This window comes from Tauraco erythrolophus, chromosome 6, assembly GCF_009769465.1.
Source record: "Tauraco erythrolophus isolate bTauEry1 chromosome 6, bTauEry1.pri, whole genome shotgun sequence".
Lineage (NCBI taxonomy): Eukaryota > Metazoa > Chordata > Aves > Musophagiformes > Musophagidae > Tauraco > Tauraco erythrolophus.
In genome coordinates, this window is record NC_141470.1 from 49,551,909 (window position 1) to 49,566,154 (window position 14,246).

The 14,246-nt window shown below is 38.2% G+C and overlaps 1 protein-coding gene across 23 annotated transcripts in view; it reads left to right on the plus strand.

The window, feature by feature from the left end:
• The window catches only part of NRXN3 (neurexin 3), a 1,026,565-nt gene that overhangs the window by 871,850 nt on the left and 140,469 nt on the right, over positions 1-14,246 (plus strand). The gene's annotated exons all lie outside the window — the stretch shown is intronic.

Genomic DNA, 14,246 nt, shown 5'->3' on the forward strand with positions numbered 1-14,246 from the left:
AGGGATGATGAAAATTCAGACCAAATGGAAGAATAAGTAATATGTCCAGAAATTCAAATATTCTAACAAAATTTAGGTAATTAAATAATACCACTATAATTCTTTTAATAATTTTTCCTTTTTCTGAAAATCTGAAAAGTTTAAAAGCTAATATAATGTATTTTCTTTGAAATCTTTGATATTTTTCCTTCAAAACAAAACTGAAATGCTGAACCAACTGTTGTTCTCCCTGAAGTATTCTGGCCATTCATTGATGGTCTCCTTTCATGCACCGGGACAGTTCTTGGCCAGTGTATGAGGCTTGATGGTAAGAAGCTGTGCAAGCCATTCTGAAACCTTCAGAGCGCTGACATAAAAATTTGCTGTGCATTCACGCTGTCATTTGTACCCATCTATTTAGGGACACTGTAATTAGGTTAATTTGTGTTCCAGTGTGAGAGACGACTATCACAATATCATGCTACAGAATCACAATCTTCTTGTTTTATCCAGCCTTAAGGCTATAGTATAGGTTATCTCTGCATAAAGGCTGGTGTTACTTGAATTTCACTTATGTCGTGTACTGCATTCTCCTTTGGTAGAAGAGCATGACTGATGTTTGTTGGATCAGCATAAACTTCTTCGTATTACTCATTCCCAAAAAAAGTATCCATTTTCTGAAGGAGAGTTTTCAATTATTAATACGGTAATGAGGTACAAAGCAATTTGAGGATAATGATATTTATTCAGAGGAGCAGTGAGATGCCACAGAGATGAAGAGTTTATTCAGAGGAGCAGTGAGATGCCACAGAGATGAAGAGGAATGTTGTAAAAAGCAAACACATCCATACACACATTGTATTTTCTGCTTTTGTGGTCTTTTTCCTGCTGTAACATGAGAAAACCTAGAACACAAGATAGCTACAAACACAGGGAATCCATGCCAGCATTCCTTATTTTCTTTTTCTGAAGTGTTTCCGCATTCATACACATACTGTCTGCTTAGTTTTGTTGGTATAGTTTTCTTTATACTGTAGGCTGACAAGGCTATATCACTAGCATTGTACATTAATTTGCAGAATAATCTTTTGGATCCTGAAGATGTGTGTTGCTCTCAGGTGTATTTGTCTGTGAAAAACAGTGCTCTAAGAGGTAAATGGCTCTGTTTTCACTATTACATAATTTCTGATGTATTTATTTTTAAACTGGCAGCATTAAAGTTTATACTGAGCAGTTAGTAGTTGCCCTTTAAAAATTTCTTGTAGGCCATAGTCAATCCATAGCATAGATATAGCAGAGACATATACAGCATCTCTACACTATCATACATGGACATAGGCAGGCCCACTAGTAAGTAATTTTTAATGATCTATTCAATATTGACTTATCAAGAGGATTAACTAAAACCAGCTTCTCCTCTTTCAATGAAAACATTCAGAAAATCACAAAGTGTCTGGTGAAATAATTTTGAGATTTTACCAGACTCCAGAGAAGCCCCTTCCTCTTACAGTGTAGTTTGGGTCTTCTTAAATGAAGAGGATGAAAGATGCCAAGAGGAAGAAAACAGGGAATCTACTGGAAGAAGACTGATGTGACAAGAAGAACCATGTGAGAAGGAACGTTATCCAGGATTAGTGTTAAAACTGTTTTTCAGGAGAAAAGAAATGGCAATAAACTTTTAACCCCACAGGAATCTATGTCATGGCTAGGGTGAAAGATTAAGACCTTGGCTTCAGTGGCAGCAGTGGCCAGGTGACTGCTGTACAAGGTATCCTGTTATTCTCTAAGGCCTGGGGTCCCATGTTCCTGTGTGCCTTACCATTGAAACTGTAGTGAAAGTCTCACTCTAGGGGCAGCTGCTGATCTCCATCATCTTATGCTTTTGTGTATCCCACCAACCAAAATGCCCAAACGACCGTTTTCTAAAGCACTTAGTTATCCAGCCTGTCATCAGGTTTTCAAGGAGCAAGCAGTATTCATAGTGTTTTATGAGACTTTCACCCAGGCCAGCCTCACCAACTGACTGGCTGCTGCCTGGATGCACCTGCCAGAATGGCTATTGGCTTTAGCCCCCTTCCAGCTAAGGCTTCTTGGCTGCCTCTTTGCAGGCAGAGTTAAAAGGCCAGCAGTAGGAAAGGAGGTGGGCTCCTAGAGGTCTGGGTAAGGTGTAGAGGTGCAGAAGTTAGGAAGGCGGTCAACAGTTCAATCAGTCAGACCGACTTGCTAGCCACTATGCTGCTTTGGTTTTAATTCATTTATCAGTCTGCTGTGTCTGCCTTCCAAGTCCAAACTCCCATGCCATATGCTGCCAATACTGTCCTCCATCTGCATGAAGAACAGCCGCAGACAACAGCCATAAGAGCCTGGCCGCAGACATCCATCACCCTTATCTTTCCTTCAGTTTGTATTTCACACAATCAACCTGTTACAATTTAATTGACTCTCTCAATCAGCTAGTCAGGTGAGTAGATGGTGTAGGAAGGAGAAAACCTGGGGAGCTGGAGCTATAGTCATAACATTGCAAAAAGATGAGATAAGGCACATCTTACTCTTATTTCCCTAAACAAAATGGCAGTTCTTTAAAATTTGATTTCTAAAGGCTATGATATTTTGTGCTGAACATACAGTATCAAGCTAAATCCTTTTTCAGATCTGTGTCCTCTGTAGGGCTTTCTCCTGAATACAAATGTCAGGTTTTGACCTATTAATTTCAACATCATGCTGACAAAATAATGGATAAGGAGAGGAACTCTCTTCTTGTACTCAGGTAATGTTTACTGAGTATCGCCAAATCACAGAGTGCTGGACAAAGGCAAGAAAATTTTTCTTCCAATATGTAAGCACAGACAGTGTTGTCTAAATCACAACTGTCCTGTAGCTCTAAATTCTGTTGGCTATTTCAGTTTACTCAGAAAAACTCTGCCCAAAATGGACATCTTAGGGCTGTTTCTGTACTGGTCTTACCTCCCACGCCCTGAGCTGCCTTTACCCGTGTTCCTAATGGTAGCTACAACGATTTATGAATAGAGGGTTGTCTGTGAAGATGGTCCTTTGTCTCTTCTTGAAGGCTTGATGAAACATCGCTTCTTCCCATAGGAGCTAGTGTGAATGAGCGAGTGGCCATATGGAGGGGGAAGCTGCGTCAAGGAGTGTATCGTCATGTTTAATTCACTTGTGTTTCTCTCCCACTGATTTCAAAGTGTTAGAGAATCTAGAGGACCCTCATCATCTAAGGGCAGATGGGATTGCAATAGGATTAGGCTCTCAGCACAGTCCTAAACCAGCAGTTTCCTTTGATATATTGGTTGTCCTTTCATATCTCTCAATATTTTCTCTAGAAGGTACAGAGGAGAAGATAACGGAACAAGCTGCAGAAGCTGAAATTGTGACATTAATTTTCTTACTCTGTACTCCTTTCTGCACCTACTATGCCAAAAAATTAGTCCTGGAAGTACTTCAGCTTTCTGTATGACATGCATTCCCAATAATTAAGTTTCAATTTGACATTAGGAGTTCTGATCTAACCAATATAATACAAACTTGGTAAGGGTCTCTGGCTGGTACCATCTTGCCAAGCAGCTTTTTTTTTTTGCTAAACAAATTCCACAACACAAAGAAAATATGCAAATAACCAAGTGGTAACTTTTTCCCAGCAGCCCATCTTGATTCAGTAAAATTTTCGTCTTTTCTCTGTGGGAAAATTTATCCTGGATGTAAGGTGTTGTTTCCAACAAGGTTCAGATGCAGCCTTTTGACTTTCGGTGCAGATTAATATAAAAATGTCTTCGGGATTGGAGGGGGCAAGTGCCACTCTGGGGGTAGAGGCGCTCAGGTTGAAAGGCCTAAAATGGGTCTAGAAATGGGCACCACAAAATACTAGGCAGAGATCCCCCAACAATGAATGGATTGTGGAAAAACATGCTTTGAGCTGCATATAAAGGCTGTCAAGGAAAATGGGAAGAATCTATGTGAATTTATTTAGTAGACAGTGCATCCTGTGCGTATGTAAAACATGAATGCTTGAAATGTTCTTTGGCAGCAAAGTCAAGGTAACATAAATGACAAGGTACTGGCCTAAGAATTAAAGGACTTCTTAATTATTTGCTCTGTTCCTGTAACTTCTCCTAATTCCTGTAAAATTTTGGCAAGTCATTAATCTTTGGCCGCTTTTCAACATGCAAACGGTACTGGTGGCCTCTTTTGTGAGCCGTGTGTTCAAAAGCACTATGTGCTTCTGTTCTGTTTCTCTATCACTAATATTCCACTGTTCCTTACTAAGTAGTTATCTGTCATAGAAAGTTATTAAATCTGCAGAGAACTAAATTATTTGGGGTAATTAGGATATTTTCATTAGAAAAATAAGTTTCCTATACTGCAATGTTCACCTGCTGTTCATGTTCATGGATATTGTAATCTGTATTTTCTACTCCCATTCAAAATGAGACCAGAACTACTCTTTGATTCAGGATTGGAAAATCCTTCTACTGGAGTCCAGCCACATCTCAAAAGCCACATTACACTTGCTTTAGAAAAAATTTTGCAGTTTAAAAAAAGAAAGCTTTGAAAAGCTAGAAGTAAACAGTGCCTGGATTCAATAATAGGTTGTGTTTACATGTGCTTGTATTTTCCTCATTATCTTGTCTGATTGGAGAGGCCTATTGAACCTTAGCTCAAACCTCTTGCTTGTCTGATAAAGAAGACTAACTATTTTGTTTACAATATGCTGTCGATATTATATACAGTTCATGAAATGTGTTTTGTAGATTTCAAAAACAACTTAGAAAAATAGACCCTGCGTGCATTAAATTCTATTAAAATTCCATTTAAAATAACCCACACTAAAAAAGGAAAATATAGTAATATATAGTGCTTAGTCATATAATACCTTTGAGCATGTATTTTTGGAACACTGGAACCCTACAGTACTGTTTATGATTAAGGGTAGAAGAGAGTTTACAAACAAATATACTCTAGGTAAAACCAAGTTTAAATGGATTAATTTTGTCCAAAGCCTCTTCAGCCCTTGCTCTTCCATTTCTACTGTGCTTGGGTTAATTGGATGGTGGAAAGTTGATATTTGTGATCACCTTTCCTGTCAGAGAGCGGTGTCCTTTTTAATGCCGTTTTCTTGACAAGTGCTCACTTTTCTGTGGGTTATGGGTTGAGACAGACAGCCCTGATTGCTATTAGAGAGTGATATATGCTGTGTCTTCCGCTCACAGACATCTCACAGTTGTACCAATGCTCTTGATAAGGAAGCCTAGTAGTTAAGGTACGTTGTTTATTCCACACTGCCTGTAAGTATCAGATCTTTGGTACTGTATTTTGTGTAACTGCCAACTTTAGCTTCTGTCAGTGCAAATTGTTGGCAATGTTACCCAGTGGATTAAAACTCCTAGGGAGACATTGTGAGATGGACGGAGATATTTTCTCCTGGAAGATCTCTGCTTTTGAGCAAGTTGCTTGTTCTTATGCCCTACTAAAATCTGACTTGCTACTGCAGTCATTTCTTTATTGAGTGGATGTGGCATTTTAGCAGCTGGTCACGTTTTTGTCTGAAGAGTGAGTTACATGGCAGCACATAAAAACAGAAATGTAAAAGCCTGCTTTTAATCAGCCAACTTCTGTAATGCGGGAGGAGTGCAGCAGCTTGGGGATGCTTTGAGTTTAAAATGCAGCACACAGTAGGCATCGGCTTAGTCCTTTAGAAAAACAGAACATTCAGAATGGTTCCTGTATCAGCCCCAGTCCCGGATCGTATCTAAACAGTATAATTTCACAAAACTTTCCGGGATATACTATTAATAGTTTCAAAAGGCACCATCAGAATGTTTAATCCTAATTATAGTTGGAGTTCACACCACCAGATATGGCAGGTTTTCATTATGTAAGCTGGAGTAACAAATCAGCTGTCTGAATAATGTATTTGCTAGTGAACCAATGGACGGGTATCACTTTCTTAATTCATTTTGCATTCTATTTCCCTAGGAAATGCCCTTTTTCAGCATGCTGCTAATTTCTGTTTCTTTACTTGCATTATGATATCCCTACATGAGAGGGATTAACAGCCTCATGACTGGAGCTTCACCAGCTGTGTAACAACAATTGTTTTCTACAAATTGTGTGGCCTAAACACACCTGCGTATATTTCTTGTAACATTTTACCGCCTGATAATTGGCTGGCAGTGTACTGGTGTTTTCCTAGGTCATTGGAAGAAAAGATTTAAATGGGCACACAGTCCTAGGTGCTGAAGAGAACAGAAGCAAGCCTCCCTTTTAAGATTGCTGAATATTACTGATTACTAGGCTTTACTCAGCGGGTGTCAGATTTAAGAGCAACTAAATGTGCCACAGTGTTCCTCAGATTTTGAGGAAAAGGGTTTAAGGTGAGTTTAGTACAAGCCTGGTCATGGTAATGATGATACTGTAGATCAGGATACTCTGCTTGATATTAATTACTTGTATTGCGACAACATCTGGAGGCCCCACGGGATACGAGGGCTCCACTCTGGTAGATAATATAAAAATATACTGTTTGATAAGCCTGTGGCTTCCTAGTATAAAAAGACAAAATAGAGGGACAGAAGCAGAAGTGGCTTCTCCAAGGTACAGCAGAGCAGCATTAAAAACAGAAAATAAATATTTCCTGTCTTTTAACCATGTGCTCTAAGTAAACTCAATTACCTCTGTAAGTAAGTTAAAATTTGAAAGGTCTCAATCACCTTACATGAATTATGGAAACTTCTGGTGCCAAATTAATTCCTAAGTGTAATTCTGTTGATATTGTGTATTAATGTTACCTAAGGTACTGCAGTGATAAAGCTGTTATCAGGTGCACAGTATCTGGGCTGAAAAAAAACAAGCAGCTTCTGTATCTCATATATGCTCTTCTTTGGCCAAAATATCTTGTGTACGATATAGTACTTAATTCATCACTCCTGACCCTGGTAGAGTTGTCACAGAATTGAGCTTCTTGTCCCTTTTTTTGACTTGTCTTCAGGATAGATTGATTTGTAAAAGAAACTTTTATTAAACAAAGGACAAAGACTGAAAGAGGGAAAGATATAGGGACAGAAAGAGATAAGGTAAAAGTAAAGCAAGAGGACTGCAATTTCACATCCCACTGGTAACTCAGTATTTCTGTGATATTGCAAGGGCATTTGGTCAAAATAAAATTGTCAAGAACAGGAAAGAATAAGACATACTCTAGCAGCACTGTTTTGCTATGCTACAATTTCTTGTAGTACGGGCCATTAAAAAAGTGTTATCTAATAGTCTGTATCGCACATAAAAAGTCAACTGACAAAAAATGAAGGACAGTTTGTAAAGCTTGATAAACTTTTAACAAGGAAATTGGTATACATTTTACTTGAGCTAAATAATGTGTCTCAAAACAAAGTAGAAATCATCTTGCAATACAAGGGACACTCCCAGAGAGCAAGACTGTTGGTCATGGTGAATAAGCCTCAAATGTGAGCCCCCATGGTAATATTGTGGCCAAGAGATATGATGTGGTCTTTGAATATAAAACCCAAAGTGGTGTTCTAATCTGTGAACTACAGTTAAAAACTTCTGGTGTCTACATTTTAAGAAAAGTATTAGTAAACTGAAGGAGTTTTGGGGCCATGGGGAAGATTAAATGAAGGACTGGAAGACCTGCTTTCAAGTTAGAAACTCAGAGAGCTGAGTGGTTTTCGCTTATGCTCTGTAAAACTGCGGGGAGAGTTTGCAGTCACAGGAAGATGAAGCTGGAACTTTAAGTCATCTACTCTAGCATTTTCTTGCTCTGAGGCAGGACTAAATACAGCAGCCTGGCCCTGGCAGATGTTTATCTAAACTACTCTTTCTAAACCTTCAATGAAAAAGATTAGATTCTCATTAATCTTTGCTAGTTTCAGTGTTTCTCCACTTCATAAAATAAATAAGAACCAATAAGAACCTTCAAGAAAACTTTGACTTGATCACAGTCTTAGAAGTCATTTATGGAAGTGTGGTGCTAGATGATTCTTCAATACAGGAAGTAAAAGTTAGAAGAAACGGTAGTGATCTGCTTTTAAGGAACTGCTGAGCAGGAGTTTATATGCACCTTGTATTCAGTGGCTCTTGATTGACTTTCTTTCCATTAATTTTTCTATTTTGAATGTCTCTTAAGCATCTAAAACATTCTGTGACAGTAAGTTGCGCAATTCAGTTATGTACTTTCTTTGCTTAAACTTTAATACCTAATGATTTTATTATATTTGTAGTTCTTTCAGTTATTAAAAAAGAAGTACCAAATAATCTCTACTTTTTATGGTTTTATATATACAGTTTCAAGTGTGGTACTTTTTTGAACCTTTTATATCTCCTTTTTTTCTTTTTGAGACAGTCTGTACAGATCTATGTAGTGTGTTCAAAAACTAAAGTCAAAGGTGCGCCATTAACTTACAACAGAGATTTTCCTTTTGTACACTGTTCCTTTTTATTACAATTCTTGACATTCCACTTGCCTTTTTGACCATGTTCAACACTGGGCCAGTCTCATCAAAGAAGCATCTGCAATGACTCTGAGGCTTCTTTCCTCAGCTGTAAATGCTCAAATCACAAGTAAGTGTTGTTCTAAAGTATATTCTATAGTTCAGCAAAGAATCAATTCAGACAAGATATATAGCCCCATATAAAATTTTAGAGGAGACTAGATTATAACAATTGTCATTTTTAGCCTTATAAATTATGTATCTGTGAGAATAGCTTCTTTTAAAAACTATGACCCTGAAGGGTAATAATTTCTATTTATTTTGTCCTGTGTGTATATCGTTCTCTCTGATAAATAGGTTTGTAACTGGCATTTAGTAGATCTGGTTCAGCACACTAAAGAAGCAGTAACAAGCAATATATAACAAAACCCGACCTACTGCTCCTTATAATAGTTCTCAAAAATCAGCCAAAATTAGCCGGCCAATGTACTTCCTGTCAGCTTAATAACATTTTTTTCTTGTTTTGAGACAACTGTAAAGTGTAGGAACCCTGATTGAAAGCTTCCAGGTCAAGTGAGCTCCTGTGTCTCTCATGAACATTGACTGCTTTTGTGGATTATTTTATTTGCCAGGGTGGCTGTACTGGTTCTTGAGCATGCCTTCTCTGTCATCATTATTTGGATAAAGGAAGACTTCATCCAGTAAGCTCCTCCTTTACTGAACTCTAGAGTTTTGTATATATTGAATTCTGATTTCAGACTTACCTCCCAGTGGTATTAAAAATGACATTAAATATGACCAGACAGAGTGGAGTATAAGTAATTGCTTTATCCTCTGTGCTGAATACAGCTTCTAATACTTCCCTTTCTTAAATCCATTGATATACACATACTGGAAAGGTCTGTCAAGCCATGCATTCAGTTCTAGTTGCAGCTCAGAAGGGTCCTCTAAGCACAATGCTGTTTTTTACTATTGTTCTAATCAGTAAAAGAACTTTCTGAGTTTCTGTTTACAGTGAAAGTTCACATAAAGTGACTTGTATTATAAAAATTAGTGAATGTCCTTCACTAATACATACGTACCTTCAGTTCCCCTGTATATCTCACTACATTTAGCAGTGTTGTGCAAAGTCTCCCAGACCACAGAAAGTGAGCGATCTGACAGCTAGACCAACATACAGAATCAAATTTGAGGCAAAGCAAAAATAAAAAACAAACAGACAAGCAAAAAAAAAAAAAAAAAACCAGAAATAAAAAAAAAACCTCCAAAGAAAATCAAGCAAAGACAGACTTAAAGCATAAACTTGAAAAAATTCCAAAGAGGTAGAAATAAAAGTTCAATCTCTTTTTAACAACATAGACTGCAAGTCTGAGGAGCCTAAGTAGAAGGAAGCCATTCCAGGAAGAGCAGTGCTTGGGGTTATAAGAAAACAAAGCAATTTTCCTGAGTTTAGAGGGTAGCAGAATTGAAGCTTATGCATGTGGCATTTGTGGGGAAAAAAAAAAAAAAAAAGAAAAAGTTTACAAAACCTTCCTACAGTGTGAAATGGCTTGTATTACTGAAAGAGCTTCTATGACTTTCAAATGAGAGCAGCAAAATCAGCAGTGAGCTTCAGGAAGCAGTAACGAGGAGTATTGTCTGCCAGGTTTGGGCTGATGTCTAGTCATGTTGGAACCAGCCATGGCGGGAGGAGGAGGCAGTCTGCACAGTAGTGACTATTAAAAAATGATAAAGTAAAATGAGTGTAAGAAAACAGTTATCCTGGGATTCTAGTCAGGTTTCAGTTATGTTTTATAAATGTTGGTTTTTTTCTTTTACATTTAGTTTCAGAAAAAGAAAAAAAAAAACACAACATAAAATACTGGGATAAACTCTGCTTCCACTTGCATCAGTAGGAATAGAGTTTCTTTAATCGATAGCAATTCTGTTCATATTGATGCAGCTGAGAGTAGGATTTGTCCTTTTGCCTGGGATATTCTCTGTTGGTTTTTGAAATGAAATGCTTTCTGCACACGGGGAACAGCTATATATTTTCAGTCTGAATTATCTGAATTTTAGATTAAGAAAAAGAAGATGAAAAAGTTAAAGCCCTTTTCGGGGCACACAGTGCATGTGGCTGTTAATGTATGTGTCCTCTCTAATACACTCCAACTGCTCATCTTACAAAATCACTGCTGCACCCATTTGCATTTCTTTCCACCTGGCCTTCCACAGAAAGACAGATGCCTTCAAAATGTAAAGACACAGCATGGAGAAAAAGGCTTGACAATTCGCGTGCAGACAGACTCTAGTTCTCTCCGGGTGGATGAAAAAGAAAAGAAAAAACATACCTGCAAAAATGTCAAAAATGTTTCCAAGATGCCTTCAGAGCAAAGGAATGAGTTTTGGAGGAGTTGGAAGTAGAAGCTGAGAAAACCTTAAGACCTGCTTCTCTTGGATTGTAGTCAGTCTCAGGGCTGAAAGGGTTGGAATTGTCAGAATATCATCAATGTTTAAGTAAAATATATATGGATTTACAAGGTTTGTAGAGCTTGGAAAGATAGGTGACTATCACCCCTCTGTCACAGATGAAGAATCTGTTTCACAGTAAAAGAAAAAGTTGCCCAGAGTGAAATAATGCTCAAGGACAAGCAATAGATTGCAGATCTCCTGATCCAGACTGTAGATTAGCCTCTCTATCATTTAATAATGTTCAGAATGTTTTGTTAACGATGAATATAACAAGAAACTGTTGCCGGGAGCCTATGGAAGGACATGGTGTAGAACGGAGAGGTCAAGGTGAGGCCTTGTACATTCTTTTCAGAACTTTGATCTTTTTTTGTTCATAAAATTTATCTACAGCCATTCCATTATGTGATCATAATTATTTGCCTGAAGTCTTAGAGACATCATGGCAGAAGTTTATCTCCAGAAGGACTGCTAAGTGAGGAAACGGTAATGTGGCTTTTGAGGGCAGCAATTTTATGGGACAAATCAGTAAAAGATAAATTCTCAAGGAACTTTAAAAATCTTTTTTGGCACAGTATCATTAAATAAAGAAGGGGAGAAGTAAAATACAGATTGAATGCTGAGTTCACTTCATTATTTATAAATAAAATAGTTTTCAGTTTTTCCAAGATATAGTGCCAGCATTTGATGTCACTTGGAGGTTTCAAAAAGGTTAATTAATGGTCACCTCTTCATGGAAAGTGTTGGGACAGCCTAGTGAATAGCAATGCGGAGAGGAAAAAATGCACACAGTCTGTTAAAATTCTCTTGAGCCCTCTTGGAGCACGTAACTTGCATACTCTGTGTGGCTCTGTATTCAGCCTTTGGTTAGGATTTTTTCTCTCTAACTACAAGATAAACATTACAGATAGTGGTTCAAAGGTAAATCTTTCTTTGTCACGTGCTTACTGGTCTAGTTAATACCTGTGTTTGGTAACGTGGAGAGAAAAATCTACTAACTGAACGTATGGGGAAAGGAACGAAAGGTCACGTCCATCATGAAGTGTTAAAGTTTAACTGTAAAGCTTGTCTTTCAGATTTAGAAGGAAGGTAGGTCATGGTAAAAGCTGCTTTTAATGAGATGTTGTAGTGTAGGAAACTGAAATTGAAGAGATCTTGAAAATAAATCCCGGATTTACCCCCTGTGTCCATGATCACTGTTCTTTGCTGTAGGATTTTCTTTGTGTTTTTCTTTACTTTTTTTTTTTTTCTGCCGGGAATGCATAAACTAATGGTTGCTTTTTTTTTTGTAGTGTCTGGTGCCCTAGAGATATAAAATAGCATGAATAAACTGTCTTGAAGTCTGTGTGTGCAGTTTGGTTCCAATGGCCCTGCTTTTGGAGGATTGTGTTATATTGTGTTTTATCCTGGTAACTGGAACAGGACTATTTTCGTGACAAGCTCCTACTCAGTCCAAATAAGAGTATTTGGACTAAATAAATAATAAAATCTGACATGAAGTTGTGCTTCTGCAAAACTTCTGTTAAAGAGTCACAGGGACATCTGTCCAAGGCAGGACTGAGGAGAGGTGGAGTAGGTCTTCAGTCAGACTCATGATTTTTTTTTTAGACAAATTTTTGCATTTCTCAGTTGCAACAAAGTGTTACGCTGCTTTTAGAAGGGCTGTGTTCCCTGGGCTGTGGAAAGGGGTTGCAAGCTACTTGGGATGGGGAGGTCCCCAGTTTGCTCATTCCCTTCCTCTCTCCAGCAGAGTAAAGGCCACTGGCGTTTGCAGTCCTTCCAGAATCTTCTCTCTTTCCCAGTTTGCCTTTTATCTATGGGTTATCACTAGTCCTTTAAATAGGTTTTTCCTTCAAGCCTGGGGAAAGGGAATGGTGAAAGGTGCCATCTCCTTTTCCTCAAAGGAGAGATCAGAAACATTTTCTCATTCAGCAGGGGAGGTTAGCTAAACTTCCCACCATCCCTTTCTCCACTTGCAAGTTTTTATCTCTGCCTTGTTAAGCCTGTAGGGCTTGAAGGTATGCAGCTTTCACTCTGGTGAATGCCTCTTAATCCTTTCCTCTTCTGTGATGGTGGAGATCTGTTCCATTAGACAAGGTGCAGCTCTTCATCTTACCTGCTCATGCTATGCCTTCACCAGGATGGTCTCTTCTCAGAGCAGCTACAGTTTGCAAAAGAAGATTAATGTATTGGTGTTGGAAAAGCTGTATGAGAGGTGGTCCAGGACGTTGATTATAAGGCAGCACCTTGCAAAGCCACGTGAAGTCAGTAGCCAGGTTACCTAGTCAGTAGACATTCTTTGAGTCTTTGAGCAAAAGTTAATCACTTGTTCTTCGCTAATTACTATCCAGATATGGATAATTATATGGTTACCAGCAAAAGATTCACTAAAACAGTTTTGGGAGATCGCTTGCTTCATATGTCAAAGAAGCGGGAAAGCTGTGCCAGCAATGGTTTTACCTGAAATAAATCTCTGTTCACTGAAAACTCCCTTATTTTTGGTGTAGCATAAAAGAAGAAGGGTTGATTATTTTCAAATCGTATCTGAGTTCATGCATCTGCTGGGAGAAGCAATCCACTTACCCCGTGTTACGGTGAAAAAAGATTATTGATATCTTGAAGGGAAGTCCATCCAAAGTATAGCAGTGTGAATGTACATGACAGTGTTGCTATCCAGTGTACATTTAACAGAATTTAAAAATTACCATTATAATGAGAAAAATACTAGAGTGCTTACTGTTACAGTGCTAAACTTCAAGCAGTCAAAGCACAGTCCAAATTTTTTAATGACCTCTTCAGACACAGGACTGTTTGTTTTCCTTTCCTCATAACAGTGTTGTAGTCTGAGGACTGGGGAAAATGTTGTTAGGAAAAAAAGTCCAGAAAAAGAAAGGTATTGAAGATATGAGGAACTTGGAAAAAGGAACTTGTGATGAGTATTTTGGTATCAGTAAACTTTAAATGTAAAGTAAAGCAGGAATCAGGAAAGACCTCTCTGAGAAATTGGAAGACATGGGGATTTTAAGGAAAAGGTCTGTTGATTCTAGGTGACAGGAGTAAATCCAGGAGAGGAATCTGAGGTGGCCTTCAAGTACAAGGTGAGAGGTTTCTTTCCTGTTGCTGAGATTTGCTAACATGAATGTAATGAAGTCAGTCAGGGTAACAGCCCTGAAGGATGGAGTCCTCTGCCCACCAAGCAGGTATGTAAGGTAATAACAGTAACAAAATTGTCTCTTGCCCCTTTAGTATACCTCAGTTTTGTTTTGAAGAGGCCGTTTTGGGGTATGAGATGGCCATCTACTCTCTGTTTTTTCTTCCTCGATTTTTCTATTGAGACAGTTAACAAAGCTATTGCAAATTTTA